General features: G+C 50.7%; 1 protein-coding gene across 1 annotated transcript in view; it reads left to right on the plus strand.

Moving 5' to 3' along the window:
- The first annotated feature begins 846 nt into the window (after positions 1-846).
- Positions 847-17,793, plus strand: part of Cdh23 (cadherin related 23) — a 386,250-nt gene continuing 369,303 nt past the window's right edge. The window contains exon 1 of the mRNA XM_076557194.1: positions 847-1,269. The gene's annotated coding sequence lies outside the window, so the exon portion shown is untranslated. The remainder of the gene's footprint in view (positions 1,270-17,793) is intronic.

Here is a 17,793-nt window from a genome sequence, read left to right on the forward strand (position 1 = left end):
AGAAACCTGGACTAACCTCAGGACCCAGCTGAAAGCTATGTTGAAGGCAAAATGAGCTGAGGCCCAGAAAGCCCGTGCCTAGACCACGGCTCCAGACAGCCAGTGCCAATAAGCTGGTCTGTGAGGGACGGGTCCATTCTGCCTGGGGAATAAAGACCTCCTCGTGGTGTTTCCAGTGAATCCTGCTGCCCAACAGCTTCGAGGACTGCCTTTTAGGCTTACAAGAAGGTGGGAGAACCTTCCTTCAATCAGGGTTGCTACAGAGGGGTATCTCATGGGTGTGTGTGCTTGGGGACCTCCAGGGTGTCTTCGACCCAGGGTCCCCAGTTTTTAACATCAGCGGCCGTCTGAGTTGCAGAGCCGAAGGGGCACAAGATGGGAGCCCAGAGGTGGCCAGCAGCACCCAAGAACCAGAGGAACCTTTCAGCGACTCCGGGAGCAGAAAGGGGGCGCTTAAAGCCAACAGTTGGCGCGGGCTCACCTAGGCTGTGCGCCTCCCTGCTTTCCGCAAGCGTGGCAGCCCCAGGCCTTTGCTGGGAGCAGGCGGGAGGCTGTGGTTGTGTCCCAGCCCTTTACGAGATCGCGGCCCCCATGCCCGGCTCGGGCACGCACCCAAGGTCCGCTTCTGTGGGCTCCCTCCTACTCCTTGGGGGATTCCACGGGCTGTCATAGCAGCCGGTGCCATGGCACCCGCAGAGGACAGTTCGGCGGGAGCAGGCACCTTCCCATCTGGGCTCCCTGCTGGGTTTGGGGCAGCTGCCCGGCGTACGGCGGCGGGGATAGGGATCCGGGGAGTGAGGTGCGGCGCGCGGACGCGGGCGGGCGGAGCTCGGGCGCGGCTAGGGGAGCGCGGCGCGTCAGGAGGCGGGGACTGGCGCGGGGCCGCGCGGGGCGGAGGAGCGAGGGAAAGTTGATCGCGGACTTGAGCGGCGGCTGCGGCTCCCAGCAAGACACGATGCACGGCCCGGGAACGCGTCCCACGGCTGCCGGGCGCTGAGCTGCATAAGAAGCGGGTCCGGGGGATGGAGCACCCTGGCACCGTGTCCCTGGGCGTGCGGAGCGAGCCTCTTCTGAGCTCGCTGCGCGTCTGAAGTTGCATCCAGCGAGCCGCTAGCGGGGATCGGGCGGCCTGAGTGGATCCCGGAGCCGCCTTCGCGCCGCCAGCGAGACGCGGCGGTGGCCAAGACTGGAGCAGGTGGCCCTTGGGGGCCGAGCCGGTGGCGAGCAGATTCCGAGGCGCGGCGCAACGCCGCTCCACCTGCGCACACGGTACGGGGAGCCTCGCGCCTCCCTTCCCTCCCCGATCCCTTCACCTTTCCCCGAGCCGATAGCCCTCTGCGTGCCACCAAAGTTAGTGTTGTGGGGCCGCGACCGCAGCCGGCAGAGCCACTTGTTCCCGGGCTTCGCGGCCGGCGTCCCGGTCTCCCCTCTGTCCCGCGCCGGGTTCCAGCCCGCGGCCGGACGCGCGGCAACTTTGATTCCCGGGAACTCCAATTCCCTGCTTGTTGGCCTCGGCAAGCCGCGCGCCACCCGGAACCCTGTTCCTGGGACCGCTATGATCGCGGGCTTCGCTCTTCACGCATCCGAGAGGGTCTGGGTCTAGATAGGGTGTGAGAAGGTGTTGGGAACCATCCTGTCCCCTCTGACTTAAGGGTCCCTATTTAAAGTGGGGAGGTGGGGTGTGGCACCTCCACCTTAGGGTGGGCAGCGGCGCTGGAGGAACCTGAAGTCACGTAGACCTCTTCCCTGCTCACCTCCCCAGGCCCACGGGAGACCCCAGGGGACTCCTGCCACCTTCCCAGTACTGGTGGCTCTAGGCAGAAGGTCCCTAGCAGCGCTAGGAGCCTCGCGCTGCTCGCGCTTCGCTTCCGTGGCCCCGGGGCTGGTTGGCCTTGGCCAGTGTACTATTTGTCCTCAGAGCTGGCCCCAGGAGCACTGCCCCCATTGTCCCCTCGGGTCAGGCCGGGTATCCTGCAGATCCCGCGCATTCTAGGGTGGTGGCCGGCCAGCCGCCCTGCACTTATTTCTTCTTGCCCAGAGCTAGCACGGAGAGCCACTGCCTCTGAGAGGCAAGCGGAGATCTGGTGCCCTTGGCCACTGCGACCCCGGCTCCAGCGCTAGCGTGGTCACACGTTGATAGAAATTAGCCTTGCAGGAGTAGTAACACGTCCACACACTCCGGAAAGCGGACACGCCCATTCTGCACACTTGGCCATCTCATCTAGAACAGACCTTGACCCTATCCCTTCACCCAGCCCCTTAGCAAGTGCCTGCCACCCCAATCTGGATTTTTAAAATAACCTGGAGGGGCATGAGGATAATTTTTGGGCCAGCACGAGCCAGATCCTTGCCCTGAGAAGAACCATGCTGTGTGTGGGGGTGGGCTTGCGGAGCATGGTTGGGGCCAGGTGCGAGGTGGTGATGAGTCAGCCCACTGTGGCAGGAGCTGCTGGAAGGAACGCCTGGCTCCTGGTGCAGGGGTAGGCGCAATGCGGCCAGCACCTACGGGGGTGGTAGGACCAGATGTCACTCTGCCAAGGAGGGGTGGGCAAGGGGCACCTTGGCCGTAGGAATAGCAGAGGCCCACCTGGCAGAGAGAGCACCTGGTGGTCTGCAAAGGCACTACCAAGTCCCTGGTGTGAACGTGTTACCCAGGTGCTGACTGGAGGCAAGCATTAAGGGTGGCGGCCCGGAATTGGCATTCTGGCTTTGGCTAGGCCCCCCATAGCTACGTGTGTCTCTGCTTTCCCTGGCTCCATCAGTTGGGCCCCTCACAGCTGCTCAATAAATGGCTGCATGGAGCTTATAGCCAGAGACAATTGGGGTATTTCTCAGCCTCCCTTCCCCACCAGCCACCTTACCTGTCATTCTCCCATGCATGCTTTTTTTCCAGTTCAGCATTATAAAGGCCACTTTGCTCAAGTGTAAATTCAAAACGCTTCACCTAGGAGGTGAAGGCCTAGGAGAACCTCTGCCCAAGCCAGGCGTCTGGGCCAGCATCTGCATCAGGAGAGCCTGTTAGAACTCTAGACCCCACCCCAACCTCCCCAGACCAGGCTCTGGGTTCTCTAAGATCCTTGAGTGGTTGGCATGCTGCTAAGTTTGTACTGGGGTGCACAGAACCTTCCAGGACTGAAATGTGGATGGAACCCTGCCCTGGATACCTGTGTTTGGGTGGGGCAGCCCCTGGGGCTGTACCTGCGGATGCCACAAGAGTGTCTGTGTTTGGGGGGCTTTGAACAGACGTAGTAGAGGGCAGTCTGGCTTTCTATGCAGCACAGTAAGTTGCTATATGTTCGCTGCCACTGGGAGGAGGTGGGCAGATTTCTGGAAACTGGATGCATAGTCTCCACCTCCAAGATACCTAGGGTGGGTGGATGCTGTCCTTAAGCAGAAGGCACTGAGCAACTGCCTCCAATCTCAACTGACCCACTAACGCCTCTCAGTGAGTAGCCACAGAGAAGGAGCTGCGTAAGAGCCCATGGTGGGAAGTGTACAGAGGGGAGGATGTAGACCTGGCTTTTTCTCCGCTAGGCTTCTGCTTCTTCTACTGTCCCAGGGAGGGCCCCGAGCACCAAGCGGCAAGGCTGGTGGTGGACATGGTAGCATGTGTTTCCCAGCCCCTGCCCTCAAAGCTGGCTGATGCTGGGGTCAAAGGCCCGGAAGGGCTAATGGTGTCCCACGTAAAAGGTCGTCATATGCACCCCAGCTCTGTCTTTGCTGTGCTGCTCTTTGCCTGGAGGAGTGCAGCTCTGTCATTGTGTAGATTAGCTTGTGCCAATCGGCACAGTCCTAGGCCTTATAGAGCGGGGCCAGCACCATAAGGTGCTGGCAAGTCCTTGTCCATCTCAGATTCCAGAGTGTCTGGCCTAGTGGTCTTCCAGTGTTCTTGAGCTCTCATGTTGAAGCGATTCAGTACGCTCATGTGTAAAGGCAGTTTTAGAAATGAACTCAATTCCCTTGGAACTTGTTTGTTTCTTATTCAATTATAGATGTTTTTAAGCATTCATTTTTTTAAAAAAAAATCTGGAATCTGGTTCCTCTTGGCACTGGGTTAGCCCTATTTGTCCATTAGTTGGTGAACAAGGTCAAGGTGGACTCCACAGGATGGGAACATTTTGCTTCCAGTGGAAGAGGCCATGCTTCTGAAGGTCTCGGGGTGATTCTGACTCTGCAGGTGCCTCCTACTCTAGAAGCCTTCCTGCCTTTGGGTGGAGCTCTGAGTGGGAGGTAGGCTGCCTCTCCCTCTCCTCCCTCTCCTCCCTCTCCTCCCTCTCTCCCTCTCTCCCTCTCTCCCTCCATCTCTCCTCTCATGCTGCCTTTCCTTGGAGCTTCCCACTGGTCTGCATCACTTATGTGATTTCCTCACGAGAGCCCAGGCCCCCTTTGTGCCCTCCCCAAGGACTGCTGCTCAGGGGGTGAGTGGCCAGTGGTGGGGTGTGCGTCCACCAGGCACTGGCTGAACGGATCGTCCTTCAGCCGTCTCTCAGTTTAGCGTTTGCTGGGCCTATAACTGATTTCGACTCTTCCTGTTGGCTTCTTGTGGGATAGGTGGCTAATGGTGCCCATCTGCTGGATCTGGGTGCATACTTTTCAAGCTGAGATCTCCAGCTCACACACTCCAAGGGTCTAGGGTGGAGATAGGAGCAGTGTGGTGAGCAGGCACGATGTTACAAATGCCTGCCATCCCAGTACTTGCGGGGCCAAGGCAGGGAGATTGCGAGTATGAGGCCCGAGTGGGCTACATGCATAGAAAGTTCTTATTTCAAACAAAATAAAGAGGCTGGTGGGATGGCTCTGAGGATAAGGGTGCTTGCTGACAAGCCTGTTGGAACCCACAAGGTGGAAGGAGAGAACCACACATGGAAGTTGTTGCATGCATGCACAAATGTGACTATACACACACACACACACACACATACACACATAAACTCTCACACTAAATAAGTAAATGTAAAAACATTTAAAAAACACTTAAGAAATAAGAAAAGCAAAGACAAATATGCACTAATAGGGAGAGGTGGGGACTGAAGCGCACAGGGCCCATTAAAGAAGAACAGCCACCCGAGGAGATATAACTCAGTTGGCAGAGTGCTTGCCCTGCGTGTATGGGGCCCTGGATTTGATCCCAGCACTGTAAGGCATGGTGGTGCACACCTGTCATTCCAGCACTCAGGAGGTGAAGGCAGGAGGATCAGGAGTTCAAGGTCATCCTCAACTGCAAAGGAGTTTGAGGTCAGCTGGACTACAGGAGACTCTGTCTCAAAAGAAAAGGAGAAAAGAACCACCAGGCAAAAGGCAGCTGTAGAACGGCATCAGAATAGCGGCTCCCCTGGGAGCATCTTGACTGGGGCACAAAAGGTGCACCCAAGGAGCTGGAAACTTGATTTCTAGAACTTGATCTGAAAGTCTGCAGCAGCGGTGAATTTTATACATCTCTTTGCTACCAAAAAAAAAAAAAAGCCAATTCAGAAAACACAAGAATATTTATGGACCATCTTCATTTGGATCTGGTATGGAAGTAGCCTTGTGGAGTCCCATACGGCAGAAAATGCATACTACCCCCTCCCATTCCCACCCTCTACTCCCCCACCCCCTACTCCCGGCATCAGCGAGAGGCTGGCATATTTAAGAAGTAGCCACAAGGAGCCGGCTTCTAGGTTTTCACTATGGAACCTGATCTGGCTCAGCCCTGGGGAATGGGGCAGCCACGGCTGCTCCTCCTGCGGTCCCCACAGATGGGCCTCAGGTCTTTGCTCCCGGCTCTGTCTTGTTCAGCACAAGGCATGTGGCCTTGGGCCGTGTTGTGCAGTTCAAGTCTGGCTTTCCTATTTGTATGCATTCTGAACCCTGCTCAAGTGTGTGTTGGGTTGGTGAGGATAATTCACAGCCTGCATGAGTTTTAGGGACTAAGCTGGAACAATGCTGTGCCCCTGAGTTCTGAAGGCCCTGGTATGGCACTTAACATTGCTCAGGCCTTGACTTTCTTATCTGTACAGTGGGAATAATTTCCATCTGCCTGTAGACTTCCTCTGAGCATCAATAAGGTGCAAACTATGAGAAGTCTGGCCTCTGATGTACATGGAAAGAATAGTTTCTTTTTTAGCCCCTTTGATACCGCTTGATTGTGGGTGAAACACACTGTCATAGAGCGGAGATAGCCCTTGACTTTCAGGGCTTGATGACCTGAGAAGCTCATGAACTGAGTTGTGCCTGAAGATGTGTGTGTGTGTGTGTGTGTGTGTGTATACATGTGTACCTGTGTGTGTGTAGCATCATAGTTTCTCTCTTGGACTTCCACTTCTAAAGTTAGATCCTGTAGTTTCACATTAAAGTCTAGACCTTCGTGGCTGTGATTATAACGAGTAACATTGTATCTGTGTGTGTAGCTGAGGATGATAAGCAGGAGCTGAGAGTTGGAGGTCACATTGTATCTGTGTGTATAGCTGAGGACAATGGGTAGGAGCTGAGAGCTGCCATGACCGGAGTCCCTAGACTGATTGCTCTGAAACTATGTATCCCAGGCTGGCCTTGAACATCCTTTGGCCTCCACCTTTTTACTGCTGGAGTTATAGGGGGTGTGCTGCCATGCCTTGCTTCATCGAACTGTTCTTTCAGGACAGAATCTCTGCTTGGTGGTCGCCTATCCACAATAGCAACAGTGGCTTTCACAGGAGGGTCTGGACACCTTTGCAAACCCAGATAGAGGTCCAATGCCTTCAGGCTTCCTCCTGCCCCTCCTAGCCTCTCCTGTACCCATCTGCAAGTCCCAACTCTGTAACTTCAGCCTAGGTCCGCAGCTCCTCTTTGATGGGAGTGAGCTGCAGCTCTCAGCTCCCCATCATGCCTGCAACCACCTGGCCACGTTTGCCACTTGCCTTTGTGGCCTGGACTGAAGAGCCGAAGCATCGTGAGCACCAGCTAGTCCTGCCATTTTATGGATGGGGAGACTGAGGCCTGAGGTCAAGCAATAGCGTTTATATGAAGCTGAGCTTGGCCGGTTTCTATCACCCTAGTGGGTCTCAGGGGGCCTGGACCCTGCATCATAGCCTCCCCAGAGCTTCTCATCATCTTGGGAGACTGGGGGTATCAGCTTTGTACTCACATCCTGCTAGTACTCTCCCCCTCCCTCTCCCCCTCCATCCCCACCCTTTGGGCACACTGTTAACTATGTTACCTTCCTCCTTAAAGGCTATCTTCCATTTGGAGGGGACCTGAGATGCCATTTGTGACAAGGGCCCGCATACCACTTGATTGTCTGTTTCTGAAAGAACGCTGTAATTTGGGAGCTAGTGAAAGCTAGAGACAGAGAGGGAGGTGGCGGAAGGTGGGGGAGGGGAGAGAGGAAACAAAGGGGGCAGCTGGGATACTGCCTGGGTCCACCTGTGTCACATCCTCATGGATGTGGCCTTTGTCTTGCCTTTCAGTGTGGGACCCTGTCCGTTCCTGGGGACAGTCCAAGTCCAAGGGAGTTGTTTGGTTAATCTACCTTTTTCTGTCCTTTGCCCTCAGAGAGAGAGCAAGGCAGTACCCATCCTGCCCCAGGCTTGCCTCGGTCTTCATCTTGAGCCCCCAGGATGCCCTGACTCTGGGAAGTTGGTACCTCCCCTCTTTATTATGGCCAGAAGAGTTCTGAGACCATGTCCAGAGAGTCAGTAGTGTGAGACTCTGAGACCCCTTCACCTTTACTGTGGGATCTGGGCTGTATCTTGGTGACAGATACACTGACGGGCATCATCCAGAAAGCCAGTGGGCACTTCCAAACTGCCCTCTGGTGGTTCCCACACTCGTGGTTGGGAGGCATCCATTCAGCCCTCCAGCTTCGAGCATGTACCAGCTCTAATTTTTGAGGCCTCTGACTGAATACCTATAGCACCCCTGCCTGACAGAAAAATAGCACAGGCCACCCGTACCACTATCTACTGTCCATTAAGCACTTTGACAAAGTTTAAAAGAGGGGTTAGAGGTGTGCCTCAGTGGGCAGAGTGCAGGGTTTTTGTTTTGCTTTGTTTTGTTGTTGTTGTTCATTTTTCAAGAGTGAGTTTCTCTGTGTAACAACAGCCCTGGCTGCCTGGAACTAGCTTTGTAGACCAGGCTGGCCTTGAACTCACAGAGATCCGCCTGCCTCTGCCTCCCGAGTGCTGGGATTAAAGGCGTGCAGTTTTATCCTCAAGGCCACATAAGCGAGGCATGGTGGCTCACACATGTAATCTCAGCACCTAGGAGGTGAGGCAGGAAGATCTGAAGTTCAAGAACATCTTTCGCTACATAGCACACTCAAGGCTAGCCTGAGATACTTAACAGCCTGTCTCAAAAAAGAAAGAAACAAAGAGAGAAAGGTAGTGAATTTTATGTCTACATGGTCCCCAGATGTTACCGTTTCCGCAAATAATCACCACGTCAAATTTGTGCTACTCTCTTTTCACGGGGAGTTTGTGGATGACATTGATGGCACATCTCAATGTGGAACCCTGAGTGCTGCCCTCTCTAGTGGCATCCTGTCCCTGTAGCTCAGAAACAAGCCAGCAAGCAGCACTCCTCCATGGCCTCTGCTTTAGCTCCTGCCTCCAGGTTCCTGCCTTGACTTCCCTTCAGGATGGACTCCAAGCTGTAAGATGAAGTGAACCCTTCCCTCCCCAAGTTGCTTTTGGTCACGGTGTTCATCACAGCCGTAGAAAGCAAACGAAGAAGGAGTTCCAAGCAGGATATTAGGTGGCCTGGGAAGCTGAGAGGTATCATGGAGCATGGGGGGGCGAGGGGGTGTATGTCCTCTTGGGCAGAGGTCTAGTATGTCATGGCTTGAGTGATGAGGTGTCTTGGGCATACCAGATCAGAAGGCCCTCCCTCCTTCTCTGCTGGACTTGGGGACGGAGTAGGTCTTGGGGTTGGAGTAGGTCTTGGGGTTGGAGTAGGTCTTGGGGTTCTAGAGAAGTCATTATGGGTAGATGCATGGGGCCAGGTAAATGGCAACTCTCCCTGTACGTGGCTTCTCTTGTGCTCAGCACTGGGCTACGGGGGTTAACCTTCAGGTGCACACAGGATTCGGGATGCTGGGCAGGTGTGGGGCTTACTCTATGAGCTCACCACGCCGAAAGGGGGCACTGCTGCCGCCGTCTGCCTCGGTTGCTAAGCAGCTGGCAGAGCATCTCTTAGGCTGCTGGGGACCCCCCCACCCCGCCATTCTTCCAAAGAATACAAAAAAAGCTTAAAAATAATAAAACCTCCCACTTGCAAGTGTTACCAAATAAAGTATTTTAAAACACCAGGAGGTCATTTATTCATTTGGCCGACATTTAATGAGCCCAGGCTCAGAACCATGTGTAGTTCCAGGCCCTGGTGCCTCAGTGGCCCCTGTTCCAGGGGATCACGTATCATATGCCTATGGGTGGCCAGTTTGTGACCTGTGACATGGACTCATAGGGTGTCAGAGCTGGTGGTAATGAGAAGAAACATTTATTAGGCACTTAATGTGTGCCAGATCCAATACTTAGCCTCACTGGCACCTTACAACAACCCTAGGGCATAAGACCTACAGCACTGTCCATTTTCTACCAGAGGAGAGATGGGGTGCACAGAGAGGTTGTGCACTTGGTCCAAAGTCACACAGCTAGCAGGTACAGAGGCAGAATTCTGCCAAGGTTCTGGAACTCCTTAGTCATTACCACTACTGAGGGCAGAGCCCATAGTCCCAGGCCACAAAGATGGAAGCAGATCAAAACAGATAAAAGATCCATCCTGAGGCAGTAACAGGGCTGGGGCTGGTGTCTGGGCCACCCTCTTTCCTGTCTTCAGGATGAGATGGGATATTTAAAAGTCTCCAATATCTGTGGGGAATTTAAGAGAGCCAAGAGGGAGAGTGTCTCAGCCCTAGGGGTAAGCCAGGTGGCCATCTCAGCATCTCAGAAGCAACAGGCAGGGCCCCTTCCTCCTGGCCCCTCAGAGCTGTCTGTAAGTCTGTCTGGAGCTGCTGTTGTTCCTCACTGCCCCCTGCCCCCTGCTGTGGGGCAAGCTGGCTCATGGCTCCCTTGGTACTCATGGTTATCCTGGTTTGTCTGCAGCTGTCCTCAGGCTGGACATTTTGGCTCCTGGCCCAAGTAGGTGTACCGTAGAAGCTGGGTGGGTGGCGTGATGGCATGGGCACATGCACAGTGACTATGAGCCACTGACGTACACAGGATGTCTAAGAAAGTCCCTGCCCTCCCCCACAGCCGTCCCCCAGCTTACATGCAGAGACATCAGTGACAGGCCCTGCTCCTGACCCAAAACTTAATTCTTAGGACCCTCATTGCCCATCTGTTACTGGAAAAAAAAAAACAAAAAACCCAAACCAAACCCTAAAGCCTGCAAGTGGCTAACCTTCCTGATCTGGGGGTCAAGACTCTCACGAGACACACAAAAGTGCTTGGCAGGAGCAATGATGACTCGTGCGATCCCTGGGAGGTCAATCAGTCTGTCATTTTTATTGATTACCACCGATTCAGTGATGGGAGCAATATGCAGTCATCTGTCTCAGCGTGACCACCTCCCCGCCAGAAGAACAGCGTCTTCCCACCGGCTCCCAGCCTCATTTTGACATCCGTCTTTCCATGAGGCATATACACCCGCAAATATTTATTAAACGCCACTTGTTTGCAGGAAACTATATGCTTACTTAAAATAAGAACGGGCCAGACGTGCTGGTTTACACCCATAATTCCAGCGTAAGATTGCAAATTCAGGGCCAGCCAGGGTTACAGGAAAGACCCTGTTTCAAAAACATCAACATCAGCAACAACAACAAAAAAATCAACAAAAATTACAGAAATAGACACACTGTGGTCTTGACCTTGGTGCTTATTTGGAATCCTGTATTCGGGACAGTTGTCTCCCTCCCCCTCTCTCCTTCCCTCCCCCTCCCCCTCCTTCCCCTCTCTCTCTGTATGTATGGCGCAGCTCTTTTGGGAGGCTTTAGCCTCCTGTGGTGAACTCAGCTAAAAGTCCTCTCTTTTGCCCTTCTTCTCTGACCCCAGAGCTCCCACCTCACCTCAAGTGTCCTGGAAGCTGTTAACAGGAGAGGAAGGGCAGGGTGTGAGGTGTGAAGGCGGGGTGCTACAAGCTAGGGCAGCATGGCTGACCTGCCAAGCCAGGTCGGCGTTGCCTGAGGGCTATTGGAAACTGAAGCCTGGCCGGAAGAAGGGAGCCCATGAATAATACAGCGGGAGGAAGGCTGTTAACTAGGTGACCTGGTTGCACCTGCCTGCTTCACAGCTCTTTTGGGGGCCACCATGCAAGGCCAGGGTGTTGGAGGCGAGGCTGGGATATTGGGGAAGGGCAAGGCGAACACCCCCCTTCCAAGTGTGTTCACCACGTAGGAGCCCTCTTCTCTGGCATTGGCCCTGGAACCTTCCTCACTTGTGCTTGTCCTGTGTACAAGTGTCTGCCTCCCTGTGTGCTTTGGCCCAGGCTTTCTCCTGCTGAAATGGCCTGGGTGGGGAGCAGAGGGCTCCCAGTGAGTGCCTGGGGTGAGACCAGGTTCCCTGGAATCCACTTTTGCCTCTGTTCTCAGTCCTTTCAGTAGCAGGGGCCTGAACCTGGGGAAGCTCTGATACCCTCGTCCCCAGGTTTGGCAAGGGACATCTCCCCATACCTCCACAGCATCTTAGCCTGGATCACTAGGCTTAGGACCTAGCCCCGCTGACCGGGACCTACCTAATGGCTTCTCATCTTGGAACTGTGCCTTTAAGGGGTGGTATAGCTCCAATGGCCTGCTTGGGAGAGACAGCCCGCTGCCTGGCTCCGGTGGGCATGAGCAGGCGCTCTGTACCCGGCTTCCTCTCTGTGCCCGTTTAAACAAGGGGACTGTGTCGATCTGGACGCCAGACTCCCAAGTGCAATTCTTGCTCATCCATGTGAATGACCAGGTCCACTAAGTTCACCAAGTGCTCCGTCCTTCTGTTTTCTGGCCTGAAAAATGGAAATGCCAGTGACCCATGTAGCTAGAATTTTCCAGCCTTGCCCACAGTCAGGACAAATCTCTGTCACCCGCCAGACCCACAGCCGCTCAGACCCAACCAAGTAAACACAGAGACTTATATTGTTTACAAACTGTATGGCCGTGGCAGGCTTCTTGCTAACTGTTCTTACAGCTTAAATTAATCCATTTCCATAAATCTATACCTAGCCACATGGCTTGTGGCTTACCAGTGTCTTCACATGGTTCTTGTCATGGTGGCGGCTGGCAGTGACTTCTTCTGCCTTCCTGTTCTTTCTTTTCTCCCCTGTTAGTCCCACCTATACTTCCTGCCTAGCCCCTGACCAATCAGTGTTTTATTTATTGACCAATCAGAGCAACAGATTTGACATACAGACCATCCCACAGCAGACCCAATTCAGGGAATTCTTGGGAGGATAAAGTTATGTATATCATGTAAAATGCTTAGAAAGAGTGCCTACCACATGGAAAGCATTGAACATATGCTATTTTTATTATTGTGATCCTGGACTCTGAGATGGCACAGGCATGCTGCCTGGGGCTGCTGAGTTACCTTTACCCTTAGGAAAGGCTCTAAGCTGGGTTGGATAGATGGCTCAGTGGTTAAGATCACTGACTGGTCTTCCAGAGAGCCTAGGTTCAATTCCCAGCACCCACCAGGCAGCTCACAACTGTCTGTAACTCCAGTTCCAAAGGACCTGATACCTGATGGCAAAATACCAGTGCACATATATTTATTAAAAGAAAAGAAAGGAAAGGTGCTAAGCCAGGCAGAGCTTTTACACAGAGAAACCCTGTTTCCAAAAACAAAAATGAAGAAAGGCTCTGTAGGGTGGAGAGAGGCTTGTCCTGGAGGGGGAGGCCCCTTCCTTTGTCCAAACCGAGGAAAGCTCCATGATTCCCTTGGTGAAGGGCCAGAAAGGAGACAGGCCATGTCTGTGATTAGAGTATTAATGTTGGCACCAAGTGAATCAGGGCCTTTTCTGTTTTTTTAAATGATGTGTAACATACAGAAAAGTGTGAGAATCGCACATGTGCAGCCTGAGTTCTACAAAGCAGTCACTTCTCCCTCATCAGCACCACAAAGACCCGAAAAACTGACTACTAGAGACCATCTCCTCACCTTTCCTCCTAGTCACACACTTCTAAGGCCACATTCATTTTGATTAAGTTTTTACAGTACTGGATTTGAACCCAGGACCTCACTCATGGCAAACTCTCCCACGTAGCTACAATCTAACTTACCTTCAAACTTAGCTAAATGGAATCATGCACTGCCCTGGCTTTGATGTGCTTACACACTGCACTTGAGGTTCTTCTTGTATGTGTCATCTGACCTCCATTTCTCGCAGTATGACAGCGACATAATCTAGCCATTCTAGTGTGGATGGCCAACGATTTGAAATTGAGCTGTCCCAAAAAAGGATTGTTGTGAGCATGTGTGCGTGTATATGTGTGTGTGTGTGTGTGTGTGTGTGTGTATGTGCAATTCTCTTAGTCTGTCACTTCCCTTCAGCCAATACAAACCCCTGGCTCTGTTCTGACAGCTTTCTACACACTGACTTGATACCTTGATGTGTGATTCTTTCAGATTTATTTCTCTTTAAGACTATTCTTTATTTTTTGGCTCTGTGCATTTCCATATAACTATTAGAATCAGCTTTTGAACATTCCACAAAAGTCCTGCTGAGATTTTGATTGCAACTGCATCGAGGAAAATCGACATCTTTGCAATATTGAGTTTTCCAATCCATTAACAAGATGCACCTCACCGTTTATCCATGTCTTAATACATTTCTTTCAGGAATGCATTCAAGAGTCTGCAGCATCTCTTACTTCCTGTTATGAGATTTATTTCTATGTATTTTATGTTTTTAAGTACTGTTGTAAGTGATATTTTCTCATACCCAGTCACCTATTTGTCATAGAAGTATGACTGATTAAAAAAATATTGGCCCATATCTTACAAACATTGCTAAATTTTTGTATTAGTTCTGACAGTTTATCTACAGAATTTTGAAATAATTTAGGGCACAAGCCCACGTTTTTCTGTAGAAATAAGATTTTTATATCATGCTTTTGGAGACTTTTTTCTTATCTTATTGCAATGGCAGACGCTTTCAGCTTTAGATTGAATGGTAGTGGTAGTGAGACTGTCTTATTTCAATTCACTTCTCGTTCCAAGGACAAAGCTTTTGCTGTTTGCTATTGTGGTATTTGCTGTAGCTTTCTTGTTGACACCATTTATAAAATTAAGAATATTTTCTTTTAACTCCCTCTCCCCAGTTATGGTAAAATGCATATAACATAAAATTTGCCACTTAGCTCCCAGAGAGATGACTCATTAGTTAAGAACCCTTGCTGCTCTTGCAGAGGACCCAAGTTTGGTTCCCAGCATTAGTCAGGAGGTCATACTTGTCTGTAACTCTAGGTCCAAGGGATCTGACACCCCCTGCTGGCCTCCTTGGGCTCTGCACTTACGTGCTTATACCCTGGTGCAAACACACACGTGCACACATACTTACAAATAAAATCTTAAAATTATTGCCACTTAAATCGTGTTTAAGCTTACAGCCCAGCTGTGGTGAGTACATTCATAGACTTGTGCAGCTATCACCCCTCGCCATCTTCAAAACTATCTCATTGTCCTAAACAGAAACTCCTTGCCCACTACAAAGTAAACTCCCCATTCCTTCTCTTTTCTACTCCTGCTAATATCTACCTTATTTTTTGTTGGCTTATTTAGGGTATCTCATGTATTTGGCTTCCTTCACTTAGGTTCATGTTTTCTAATTTCAGATCACAATTCCTTCTTATGACTGAATAATTCTCTGGTGTGTATACACCATGTCCTGTTTCCTGTTCATGCACAGCTGCATGTTTAGGTCTCCAACCTCTAAAGATGCTGCTGTGAACATTGGTATGTGCATATTATTTGGGTCTCAACTCTTGGTATACATGTAAAGAGTGGAATTACAAATACCAGGGCAATATTGCTGAGTTTTGTCGTGTCCTGGCGTCTGTTTTCTATAGCAGTGGTGCCCCTTTGTATCTCCCCAGCAATGCTCCTCAGTGATCTCACCGACACGTACTCTTCATTTTCTGATATAGCCCCATAGCTTTGATTGGCACCCTCCCCCGCCCCCAGGTGTGGGCCGTGGGGTGCATCCCTTCATGGGAACTGGGTATTTGTACTTTCTGTCCAGTTTTGAATCGAGTCATTTGTTGTGTTTGAGTTGGAGAATCTTTCCGTATTCTGGATCTTCATCTGTTATCAGATAGAAGAGTTAGAAACACTTCCCTGTGTGGAGGGCTCCCTTTCCCTCTGTGGAGAGTCTCCTTTGATGCACAGAGATTGTTATTCTATGAAGTCTAAATTCTTTCTTGCTGTATCATTGTCTGGGCTTTGGTGTCATAGAAGTCACTGCTGTATCCAATGTCATGGGGATTCTCCATATGTTCTTCTAGGAAGTTTAGAGATTTGGTCCTTGAGATGGCTATTCTTGGCTGGCAACTCGACTATATCTGGAATTAACTAGAACCCAAATAACTGGGTACACCTGTGAGGGTTTTTTTTTAAATTAAATTTTTTGAAGTGAGAAGTCCCACTTTTAATCCACATCTTTTGGGGTGGGAAGATCCAGCTTTAATCTGGGCCACACCTTCTGGTGACGGCCCAAATAAAGGACATGGAAGAAGGAAGCTCTTGCTCTCTGCCTGCTTGCTCTTGTTAGCAGGTCCATTCCTTCACTGGTGTCAGAGACTACTTCTTTGGGATTCTGGAAGATACTGAAGACCAACTGAGGTATCCAGCCTTGTGGAATGAACAACTACTGGATTCTTGGAACTTCCATTGGTAGACAGCCATTGTTGGACTAGGTGAACTGTAGCCTGCAAGTCAGTCTGTCTGTCTGTCTGTCTATCTATCTATCTATCTATCTATCTATCTATCTATCTATCTATCTATCTATCTATCTGTCTATCTATCCTTCTTCTTCTTCTTCTCCTCCTCCTCCTCCTCCTCCTCCTTCTTCTTCTCTCTCTCTCTCTCTCTCTCTCTCTCTCTCTCTCTCTCTCTCATTCTGTTTCTCCAGAGAACCCTGACTAATTTGGGTCCATTTTCATACACAAGGCAAGGTGGGAGTCAGCTTGGCTCTTCTGCACGTGATCAGTTTCCCCAGCTCCATCTGTCCTTCTGCCATTGCACTGTCTTGGTACCTTTCATAAAACCAACTGGCTCTGTGTGATGGTTTATTTCTGGACTACATTCTAGTCCATCGGTCAGTGTGTCTTCTCTTCTGTCAGGATCGCATGCTTTGATTACTGTAGCTTAGTAGTCAGGTTTCACATAGGAAAGGATGAGACCTCCAAGCTATGTTCTCTTTTTCAGGATGGTTTTAACTATTTAGGAGATGCTTTGAGATTTTTGCATAAAGCCTTATGATGGATTTTCCAATTTCTGTGAATAACACCACTGGGATTTGTCTTTACAACAAGGTTTCACTATGTAGCCAAGGTGGATCTTATGATCCTCCTGCCTCAGTTTCCTGCGCATGGGGATTACAGGCATGGAGTACCATGCTCAGTCCCCATTGGGATTTTAGAGGCACTGCATTCAATCTGTGGATTGTTTTAGGTGGTATTGGCAGTATCCTGACAGCACTGAGCTCTTGGCCATGAACGTGGGATAGCTTTATAGTTATTAATCATCCTCCTCTGCCTCCCAAGTGCTGGGATTAAAGACATGTGCCGCCATGCCTGGGTTGTATAGAATTCTTTCCAGTGAATTATTGTGTCCATTGACACATTACTATAAAATTTCTTCTTCCTTCTGACAGTGTGGAGAATTATAATGTTGGATTTTCAGAAGTTAGCCTATCTTTCATTCCTGGAATAAATGCAGACATACATACATACACACACTCATATGTGTACATACACAGAGACACAAACACACAGACACACACGCACATACACAGACACAGACACAGAGACCCACAAACACACCATGCATATACAACCACATGTACGTGCACACACACACACACACACACACACACACACACACACACACACTTTTCTTTTCACAATCTCTCTCTACCACTGACTAGCTCCAACAGTTTGGGTTGACCGTGTTCTGCATGACTATGCAATTTGCCACGTTGGGTTTGATTTTATTTCCAGATGTGCCCCTGGACTTTCCTTTCTTGTGCTTCAATTTTCTGTATCAGCTCACAGTATCAGGTTCCCGATTTATGATCTGCCAGGAACTGTTCCAGCCTCTTCCTGTTTTCCTAGGGACTCTGGGAAGGTTTGTGTGCTGTGTCCTCCTTACCAGTTGAGTGGCTCCGGGGGGGGGGGGCAGGGGGGGAACAGCATGGGGGGGGTGCAGCTTCCTTCCTGCTGGGAAGACTATAAGCTGTAGTTTGCAATTCCTGGTTTCATAGCACTATTTGTACTTTAGTGTCTTGTGCGTCCGTTTTAGTTAATTGTATCTTGTGAGGACTTTATCATTTATTACTTTCCAAGTCTGTTGACAACAAAGATGCCTCATGGTCCTCCCATTTCACTTCATTTATTCAGCATGTGTGTGTGTGTGTGTGTGTGTGTGTGTGTGTGTGTGTGTGTCTGTCTGTCTGTCTGTGCGTGCATGTCACTGTGTGGCTGTGGAGGTCAGAGGACAGCTTCTTTCCTTCCCTGGTGGGTCCGGGGAAATCAGTTCTTGTTCCTTGTTTATGTGTCATATTTTTATTATTTATTTATTTTATGTGTGTGGGTGTTTTGTGGGAATATGTCTATGCACTGTGTGTATGCATGCCTGG

The sequence above is a fragment of the Peromyscus maniculatus genome, chromosome 21 (assembly GCF_049852395.1).
Source record: "Peromyscus maniculatus bairdii isolate BWxNUB_F1_BW_parent chromosome 21, HU_Pman_BW_mat_3.1, whole genome shotgun sequence".
In the NCBI taxonomy this organism is placed as follows: domain Eukaryota; kingdom Metazoa; phylum Chordata; class Mammalia; order Rodentia; family Cricetidae; genus Peromyscus; species Peromyscus maniculatus.